The following is an 11,333-nucleotide window of genomic DNA, read 5'->3' on the forward strand; positions in this document are numbered from 1 at the left end:
AAATTGGGGGGGGGGGGTGGTCCTGAATGATGGGAACCTAGGTTAGAGGAAGGGGGCTCTCCCATTTCTGCCCTGACTTCCAATTTGGAAGGGGGAGCAGGGATGTTGGCTTTCCGCCTTGAGTTTCCTGTGGAGTGCAGAATCTTAGTTGAGGTTGGGGAGACCTTGGAACAGCCAGTGGCGTAGTGTGGGTTGTCAGCACCCGGGGCAAGGCAAGTAATTTGCGCCCCCTAACCCGTGGATTTGCGCCCCCTAACCCTAACCCCCAGATGTTGCGCCCGGTGCGGCCGGCCCCCCTGCACCCCCCACGCTAGGCCACTGGGAACAGCCATGGGGGGGAGGCAGAACTGGAGGCTGCAGTGACTGAATAGGAGCAAGAACAGAAGGGTGCAGTCTTGGCCCCTAAAACCAGACACTGCTTTTGCAGATGGGAGCAGACTTACCCACCCCAAGGAAATATGAGTTTGCAATCCCAACATTCCTTGTGTCTGCTGCTGAGCTTGTACAGTTATTTGGCTGAATAAATATCTCTTTCTTACTTATAAGTAAGAGCCTCTGCTTGTGTGTTTTGTGGCAAGAACTAGGACATTCACAATCATTTGTCCTACAATTCTAGACAACACTCTATTCCAGATAATATCTACCTGTAGACATTGCCATCAAAGATGTGTATAAGTTCCCTTTCCCCCACATCCTTTCCAACAGTTTGGGAGGAACTTTCACTGCCTTTGTCTGAACCACACAGTTTTTAACAGTTTTTAATTGTCTTCAGACTGTTGTTTAGAAGGCAATCAATAAATCAATGATGATGATGATGATGATGATGATGATGATGATGATGATGATAATAATAATAATAATAATAATAATAAATAATTTATTATTTACACCCCACCCACCTGGCTGGGTTTCCCCAGCCACTCTGGGTTGCTCCCAACAGATTAAAAACAAAATACAACATCAAACATTAAAAACTTCCCTAAACAGGGCTGCCTTCAGATGTTGTCTAAAAGTCAGATAGTTGTTTATTTCCTTGATATCTGATGGAAGAGAGTTCCACAGGGGTGTGTGCCACCACTGAGAAGGCCCTCTGCCTGGTTCCCTGTAACCTCACATCTTGCAGTGAGGGAACCACCAGAAGGCCCTCGGAGCTAGTCCTCAGTGTCCGGGCTGACTGATGGGGGTGGAGACACTCCTTCATGAATACAAGAATAAGATCAGTGGTGACACATTTTTATTCTGAGGAAAAACCCCTCATTAAAATAAACTAGATTTACCTTGAAGTAAGATGGTTAGCAGTGGAATAAGGCCTTATAGCTTGATTCTGTTGAATGTAAGGTCTATGTGTGTTTACTTGGAAGTATACCCCACTGATTTGAGTGGGACTAGCTCCTAAGCTAAGTGTGCAAATATGATTTCAGCTTTAGAAAGATACTAGCCTTATAGTAAAAGGCAACTCATCCCAATAAGATAATGTCTAACAACTTCATTCCCTCCTTGGTGGATTCTGCAAGAAATGTGTTAATCTATGTGACATTGATATGCTTTAAACATTAATAATAATTAAGGAGGCACACTTTAGCAGATTGATAAGTTAGATCAATCAGTTAAAAACCTTTTAATGAACTAAAAAGGTGTTTAAGTTGGCAACATATTTTTGAAAAATAAAAATTATTAATGCTAATACTTTCTTAATAAGAGCCATTCCCTATTTCACCATCTCACACAGGATCTTGTTAGATGATGCCTGCTGTTACACACAGTTTAAAATCAATGTATGCAAATATATATTCAAATGTAATTGCATAATTAACTACAATGGCAAACTCTGGCATATCTTGTTTTTTAAAAAGATCAAGGAGTGAGTGATATGACAGACTAGACTAGTAGACAGAGCTACTGCCTGCCATAGTTGACAGTTCTAGACTAGATGAACAAATACTGTGACCCTCCGCATTGTGTCAGATCAGATTCTTGTGAATTGATGGAGGTTCTAGGCAGTGACAGCCTGGTCATGGTTTTCTAGGCTCTCATTAAGATTAGACTGCTGCATACCTGGGACTGCCTTTGTTGCCTTCAAAGAAACTTCATTTGCAGTGGTACCTCGGGTTAAGTACTTAATTCGTTCCGCAAGTCCATTCTTAACCTGAAACTGTTCTTAACCTGAAGCACCACTTTAGCAAATGGGGCCTCCCACTGCTGCTGCGCCACTGGAGCATGAGTTCTGTTCTCATCCTGAAGCAAAGTTCATAACCTGAAGCACTATTTCTGGATTAGCGGAGTCTGTAACCTGAAGCGTCTGTAACCTGAAGCGTATGTAACCCAAGGTACCACTGTATATGGAATGTAAGTTAATAACTGGGATCAGTGATAGGGTACACTTCTCACCAGTTCTTAGACTACTACACTGGCTACCAGTCTGTTTCTGGTAGCACCAATTTAAAGTGCCGTGCTAACATTTAGCGGCCTAAACTGCTTATGGTCCTGCCCAAATAATAAGTTAATCTTTGTGGGGTTTTTTTGAAGGCTGTGTTTTAAACTGTTGGCTGTGTTTGCTTGTGTTTTCCTTGCTGCTGCGCTTTTCTGTTGTTCCTTTATCTTACTATTTATTGTAAAGCGTCTTAAGCAATGTATGTGTATTGGAAGGAAGGGCTATAAATCTTTATAATCAGTGGATTACTCAATCTTCTTTCGCTGAACTGAGTCAAGTGGTAACTGGAATATGGCTCTTTTTTTTAACCAACCCACATGTAGAATGCCCTCCCGAGGGAGGCTTCGTTTTCTGGCAGCAGTTTGATGTCCTTCAGGAGCTGGGAGAAGATCTTTTTGTTTACCTGGCCTTTCCAGAACACTAGCTGGTTTTTATCACTCGGCTCTGTTTTTGCTTGTTCTGCCATAGTTGTTGTTGTTGTTGTTTTCATATCACTTATGACTGTTGCGAGCAGCAGACTAAAAGATGGTAGAAAAACACCTATAAAAATAGTGACAGTGCTACTAGCAATAGATCAGTCTTTTTGGGTGCGGGGGAGAGCCTATATGATGCAGGGACCCTGAGGGGGTACAAGGGATGCTCTTTGTGGAGCTATATTGCAACCATGGAGTCTGTTCCATGGAAGCTGGGCCACCCAGTGGCAGGGGTCATGGTTTGTCCCAGTAGCAACCCCAAGCACCTTACATTGGCTTTCCCCATAAGATGGAATAATACCGTATTTTTCCATCTATAAGACCCCCCATGTATAAGACACCCCCTATTTTGGGGGACTCAGATTTAAGAAAATGGAGGGAGATTGCCCCATGTATGACGCTCCCTGATTTTTGAAATTACTTTTTAGTGGAAAAACCTAGTCTTACACACAGAAAAATACGGTAACTGTTCTTTTATGCAGACAAAGTAACACCGTTAGAGTGGAGGTTTCACACATGTGGGGGTCAAAGCCTGTCTCTGATTATCTCCGTTTCTTAGAGGGAACAAGACTTGTTTCCTTCCCTTGCTGTGTTCCCTTGGCCTTGCTGGCCACAGTCACAGGGGCGTAGCGTGGGTTGTCAGCACCTGGGGCAAGGCAAGTAATTTGCGCTCCCCCCTGCACTGTCCATCCCCCAGATAGTCCCTCGCTCTCTCTCCGCACCGCATGCCTGGCACCCCCCCCTCCACAGTGGGCGGCGACCCGGCGGCTCGGATCGGATTTGCACAGCCAGCACTGCAGTGAGAGAGAGTGAGTGAGCAAGGTAGGGGCAGAGAGCTGCGAGTGCGAGTGCGCCCCCCCCAGATGTTGCGCCCGGTGCGGCCGGCCCCCCGTGCACCCCCACGCTACGCCACTGCACAGTCATCCTGGTGGACTCAGTAGGACCCACTGGGAACCAAACTTGAACCTGTCTATGAAGTGCACAGATGCTGTGTTTGATTATATTGAAGTACATCCACTCCAGCATTGTACTCCCAAACATGTCCATCCAGGGCATGAAGATGATGGTCATTCATTTTTGCTTTCCCCTAACATTTGGCAACCAGAAATAGGCTGCCTCTGAACATGAAGGGTCCATTAGCTGTTTACGGCTAAGAATAATGAATTCATTTACTGTATTTACTCAAGTCTAATGTGCCATTGGATCTAATGCACACCTCAGTTTTCAGAACCTTGAAACAAAACAAGAAGTATGTGTGAATGTAAATGTGCCATCAAATCTAATGCACACCTTAATTTTCTCAATGTAATTTGGCCAAAAAAGGTGAGCGTTAGATTTGAGTAAATATGGTGATCCTTTTATAAAGTCATCTAAGCTTGTGGCCATCTTTCTGTCACATCTTTCAGTTCTCAGCTTAGTAAGTTAGTAATGCATTGTGGGGGAAAGTGCTTTCATTTGCTTTTATCAACCGAGCCTACTGCAATCAATTCCATTACTTTGCACCAAATTAGATCGAATCAAAGAGCTGTGCTTATATTATATAAAAATCAGGGTACAATTTTACATATTTATGGAAGAGAAGTGACACCCTCAATGACCCTTCTCTTTTTAAAAATTTTAATTGGTTGGCTTTTGACTGAACTATAAGAAAGGGAAAGAGGGATTCAGATATTGATTTTCACCTTGGTATTCAGCAGACTGTCTGAATAAAAATCTGAATCTCTGAACACATTATCATCCCAGTCATGTATTTACAAAAGTGGCTCAAACTGTGAAGAAAAAGTAAGCAAGCAAACAAAACAAGCAAACTTGCACTGGAAGGGATGATAGATCATGCTGGATTAATTTATTTGCCACATCAGCTTTGTTTAATGCAACAAAGATCACTGGGACAGTGCATAGCATCTTGTTCATGAAGGAGCAAAGACTCTCTAAGTCTGTGGGGAAGGGTCATGACTTAGTAACTGAGCATATGTTCTGCACACAGAAACTTCTGGGTTCAATCCCTGGCATATCTATGTAAGGCTGAGAAAGACTTATTGTATTTTTTGCTCTATAAGACTCACTTTTTCCCTCCTAAAAAGTAAGGGAAAATGTATGTGCGTCTTATGGAGCAAATGCAGGCTGCGCAGCTATCCCAGAAGCCAAAACAGCAAGAGGGATTGCTGCTTTCACTGCGCAACGATCCCTCTTGCTGTTCTGGCTTCTGAGATTCAGAATAATTTTTTTCTTGTTTTCCTCCTCCAAAAACTAGGTGCGTCTTGTGGTCTGGTGCGTCTTATAGAGCGAAAAATACGGTATCTGAAATCTGGGAAAACACTGACACTTGGTGTAGTGCTCTTCAGACATTGTTGGACTCCAACACCCTTCAGCCCCAGCTAACAGAAATTATAGGGGCTGTAGTAAACAACATCTGGAGGGCTCCATAATGTCCACCTCAATACAGTGGTACCTCAGGTTAAGTACTTAATTCGTTCCAGAGGTCTGTTTTGAACCTGAAACTGTTCTTAACCTGAAGCACCACTTTAGCTAATGGGGGCTCCTGCTGCTGCCGCGCCGCCAGAGCCCGATTTCTGTTCTTATCCTGAAGCAAAGTTCTTAACCTGGAGCACTAGTTCTGGCTTAGTGGAGTGTGTAACCTGAAGCGTATGTAACCTGAAGCGTATGTAACCCGAGGTACCACTGTACAGATGAAACTGAGTCTGATTCAGTGTATAGAGTCTCGTGCACAAAGCGAGAAGAAAGCAAAAGAAATAACACATTAAGAATAGCACAAACCTGTCAGGCTATAGTTGCTAAGATGCAATCAGTAGCATTCAGGAAAAAACATCTGGGCCCATGACTGATGTGGGGTCTCACTCAATGATAGTGATTGACACAAAGGCCTCAGAGAACTGTGCAGTGACTGACATGTTCTGGAACCTTTGAGCGAACAGCCCTGTTGCAGTCTGGTTGAGCTTTACCTGGATGAAGCTAATAAAATACCAGCAAAGATATATTTAAGGCTGCACCAAATATTCACCCATTTCCAGGTGTTTTTTCAGGTTAAAATGTGTTTTTTTATTTTTTGAAACATTTCCCCTTAAATATAATCTTTTTGGAGCCTGCTAGCTACCAGCTTTAACACCCATTTTTTATTTCCCAAGTTACTGCAACCTCTTCTTGATGTAATCACATGGGAGATCCCAGATATCTGGGAACCACAAAGAGAACAAGGTGGTGTCATTGAATACTTAGCCAATCAGAGCTGGAGACACACTGACGTCACTGAGCTTGAGGAAGCTTTCCCTCACTCTTAAGGGATGAACACTTTCAACCTATCTCAAACCAATTCCTAAAAAACTGTTGAAATGTGTGTGCACATGGCAGGGATATATTTTTTTTAAGCTATCCAAAAGCTTCATGAAAAGTTTCTTCTTTGGGTTCATCTCTACAATAAACAAAGCAGGGGACTATGGCTGGATGGGCACGAGGAACAAGCTGCTAACTTCCTTTCTGGATTTGGGGCCATCTAGTGGCCTGAGAAAAATGATTATACAGTGCATACCATGCAATGTGTGAACAGATTTTTTTTGGGAAACTGTAAGAAGTACTAAAGTTAATACAATTGGGGGGTTGTTGTTTTTTGTTCGCTTATTTCTCAGAGTCATTAGAGGTGCTGTGAATGGGAAAGGTAAAAAAGGAAAAAAGTAGGAGAAGGGAAAGAACAGGAATCAAAGGACAAAACTTTCCTTTCCAAAAGTGCATTTTGACCCTCTGACAATTTCACTATTTCAGGTTGCCAGGGCTTCATGAAAGGGAGTACAGGAGGAGTGATCAACCAATCAAAGATTGTATGTGGATTTAAATGCTTCATTCTTAGTGCAACTAGAGCAGAAAATGGCACAACGTGAATCCATTCTAGTGGCACTGATTGTAATGAGAATGGGAATGGCACAAAGGTAAGCCATTACAGTCTCAATAAAGTAATCTTGTGTGGTCTTCCTTGGATGGCCTAACACCCTTGTGCTCTTTATTTTGTGCAACCTTCAAGTTTCTTTTGCAGAATAACTGCATGCTACATAGCCATGGAACTGCACTTTCGCGAAGCCTTATTCATCCTTAAAGGCTATCAGCTCCCACTTTAATCAAATGGATGTTGACCAGTAAACTTCTTGCAGCCGTATTATTACAGCATCATGAAAGTGATATCAGAGTTACTAAGGGGGCACTCATCATTGCAGACCTATTTCTAGGTACTTAGGACTCTGCAAAATGTAGACTATTTGTCCGGAGAGAGAAAATGGTTCATTGCTCTGTGTCTGGTTTGGCCATGTGCAAGCTCCATTGATTACAGAAGCAAACCCTAAAGCAGCAGTGAAGAGACATAATGCTTTAGTGGGACTTGTGTCTGGGCACTAACGTTTGCTTATTTGCAAATCTACGAATACAGCTTATGGTATGCAATTAATTCAAATGAAAAGAAGGCTTTGCTTTTTGAGGAAAAATAAACCACAATGGGCTGCAGGTTTAGAAAATAGATTTTTTAATAGTGGATATAGCTTAAAATGGAAAGATGTTTAATGAGTAAGGATGCAATAAAAAAGCATAATTTTTTAGGTGAAAGCCCAACTGAAACAGCATGGGCTGAGAAAGAAGAAAGAGATAAACACACAATTATTACAATATTCTGTACAGGCAAGACTCAAAAGTTTCAACAGATCTCAGAAAACTAAGATGTTAGAACATACAAAAGCACATGTCTTTTGGCACTGTTAAAAATATAACTTTGAGGATTTCGCCCCTAAAAGTAGTTTTCTTTGGGCGGTATTCAACTAAGTTTTACCCAGAGTAGACTCATTGCAATTGATGAACATGACTAATTTAGCTCCACTAATTTCAACAGGTTTACTCTGAGTAAAATTTAATTGAATACACATTTATCAGTTCACTGTTACTGAACAAATGTTTTAAATCATTTACTTGCAAGCTTGGCGCTGATAGGAAATGCTTAATTCCAAACCCTGGGACTACCTTTAATTCCAGTCTGCAACTCTGTGTGTGTGTGTGTGTGTGTTGCATCCTCTCCCCTTCCTTCTACCTCCATCTTCTCTTTTTGCCCCTCTCTCTCCGAAACGTAATGGTGGTTTCTCTGGTATTAATAATATTAGGCAGGTTGTTACCCAACTGTAGATTCAGAGTGAACAGCCAAATACCAGCAGTTAAAGAAGTATCTGCTGCATTGCCAAATAATCATTAGTTTGGTTTACGCAATTGCTAGTCATAAGCAGTTTTGTTATAAGTGGTTCTTATCAGCATCACATCTTCATTCTTATGAAAGAGAGAGGTGGTAATGATAATAAGGTACTGAGTAAGTATATTCCAGTTCTGGTCTCATAATTGCCATCAACTCAATTGGTGGCTTGAAGCAACCCTAAATCTGCAACCTTACACTGTTGTTGTAATTAGTGAGATAAAAGATGTGAAGTGTTTTGAGCATTCTAAAGTGTGGCAAAAATGCCAAGTAGTATTTAGTGCTCAGGCTTATTACAAAAACAGATATACTCCAGATTTCAAATAGCTGCTAGTCAAAAGCTCTTGACTGCATTGTTATGTGTTACTTGGGTTTTCAGCTTTAGGATGTGATAACAGACAATTAAATTTACTTGGCACGATAAAAAATGCATGGTTTCTTTCCAAATGCAAGTATGCATTTCAAAAGAATGGCTGACTCTCCTTTAAAAGTCTGGTGGAGGAATACAGCTTTTTCAGTGTTCTGTGCCATATTGTGCGACTCATCCTCTGCTTTTCCCCATCATTTCTTCACTGTAGTTTTGTTTAAAAAATGAGCCAGTCATTCATTACAGAACAGAGAACCATTACACAGCACTCTTTCTTTCATGGAGATAACTTTACAAGATGTATTGCACAAAGGAAGTGTTATCATTAATAGTTGGCTGGCTAGCATTCCCCCCCCCCCCCAGTGTAATTTAGGCTGTTTCAAAATGCTTCTGGATCTGTTTTCTAAAATGGCGTAAATACCTAGCTGAGCTTAATGCAAAACCAAAAAACCTTCGCGTGCAATCCAGAATTAAGTCTTCTTCATCTTCAATGGAACAGAGATAAGCCACTGATGGGCTTTAACTTTGACTAGATTTCAACATTTTATTATGGCAATTCTAAATGGAATTAGCACTGGCTAGGTCACTGGTATTAGGTCAATGTGGTAAATGTTTATACTTTGAAAAAAAGAAGTGGTAAATCACATGGAGGAACTTCAGATAAATTCCAATAAGTGGGTGGAGCTATATTGGGCATGCTATATACAAGCCAAGCTCAAGCATTGCATGCAGCGGTGGCAGATGATTGCTCCAGTTGTAAGAAAGAGAATGATAGACTGATTTTGACCGTGCCCTGTTGCCTTAAGAACACCATTGCATAAGAATAGCCTTGTTGGACTAAAATAAAAAAAATCCTTCCAGTAGCACCTTAGAGACCACCTAAGCTGGTTATTGGTATGAGCTTTCGTGTGCATCTACACTTCTTCAGATACTTCTTTGTATCTGAAGAAGTGTGCATGCACACGAAAGCTCATACCAATAACTAACTTAGTTGGTCTCTAAGGGGCTACTGGGATGCGGGTGGCGCTGTGGGTTAAACCACAGAGCCTAGGACTTGCCGATCAGAAGGTCGGTGGTTCAAATCCCTGCAACGGGGTGAGCTCCCATTGCTCGGTCCCAGCTCCTGCCAACCTAGCAGTTCGAAAACACGTCAAAGTGCAAGTAGATATCTATCATGTCAATGCCCAAATGCTGTAACCTCTCCTCTTAGCGGAGTTTCTCCATACCCATTTCGGTTGCCCTTTTTGAAACCTTTCCCAACTCTACAATATCCTTTTTGAGGCGAGGTGACAAGAATTGCACAGAGGATTCCAAATGTGGTCACAGGGTAGTTTTGTATTATGGCATTATGGTGTTGGCAGTTTTGTTTTCAACTCCTTTCCTAATAATCCCTAGCATGCAATTTGCTTTTTTCACAGCGGTCACATACTTGGTCAACATCTACGCTGAGCTATCTGCCATGACTCCAAGGTCTTTCTCCTGGTCAGTCGCCACCAGTTCAGACCCCATGAGCTTATGTGTGAAATTAAGATTTGTTGCCACTATATGCATTGTTTTGCACTGTTTACATGGAATTACATTTGCCATCTTAACACCCATTCGCTCACTTCAGAGAAGTCCTTTGGGAGCTCATTGCAATCCCTTTTTTGTTTTAATGATCCTGAGCTGCCTTCAAAATACATCAGATGTGTAAAAAAAAAAAAAAAAAAGCCATTTCAAATGGGGGGGGGGAATCATTTGTGGTCAGAATTCCCACTATCACCATGCAGGCATGTGTACTTTGTATTTTAATGGCAGTATGAAATTTGCAAAGCATTCCTTTGTATCTTTCCAGCTTGAAATAATTCTAGTATTTCCCCCAGACCTTTTCATGAGAATGCATTTTGGGCAAGAGTGGGTCTTGTTATTCCTTTAAAAAAAACCACACACAACAGCCATGCATCCATATGACACAATATTTCAGCCTCGGATACTTTATTGAGACTAGCAAGATAATATCAAATCTCAAAGATGCTCACGTAGTAAAAGCTAGAAGAGATACAGATTATTTTACAGAAAGCTGCTAGCATTTCTCGGTTGACATGAAGCCTAAAGAGTAGATAAGGTGTCATTGATTCCTTGGACTACATTGCGACAAGTTATGAATACCACTTACAGACAAATCTTCTTGGCAGCTATCATGAGCTCACAGCCTTCTATATAGAGTAGACTCTACAGCTGCTTCTTCCAACCTTGTGCCTTCCAGCTCAGTATGTCTAGTGGCCAAGGGTGATGGGAATTGTAGTCAGCGTTACCTGGAGAGCAGAAAATTAGGGGAAGCTACTCTAAAGTATGCATATTTCCTTCACATTTTCTCCCCTTGCATTCCAAAAGAACATGGTTCCTCTGGCCCATTCTCCTTCTTCCTGAGGGCCAGTTCAGAAATGCATCTCCATCACTTGTTGACTGCAGCATCAAGTAATGGCTTTCATATGTGAAGGGAGATAGAACTACAGGTATAATGTGAGGAGATTTCACCCCTCCCATATCCAAGAATCTCCTGAGGAGTCTGCTGATTCTGCAGAGAGGAGGAGGCGTGTTCTGCTCTCTACATATTCTGCTCCAGCACCACATCAAAGAGTCGGTCAGTGAGTCGGTCAGTCAGTCAGTGTTAGAGAAAGGTTGTGTGTTTAGATAAGGTTGCACTCAGTGCGGTTCAGCATTCTTTATGCTTAGACCTATTTAGCTCTGTATATAGTTGTATAATAGTTGTAGATAGAATAAAGAAAATATTCTACAGAGCTGCTCTCCGAGTTGTTTATATACTCTGCTATACTCTGCTGTACTCTG

This window comes from Podarcis tiliguerta (genome assembly GCF_965153285.1).
Source record: "Podarcis tiliguerta genome assembly, chromosome: 9".
In the NCBI taxonomy this organism is placed as follows: domain Eukaryota; kingdom Metazoa; phylum Chordata; class Lepidosauria; order Squamata; family Lacertidae; genus Podarcis; species Podarcis tiliguerta.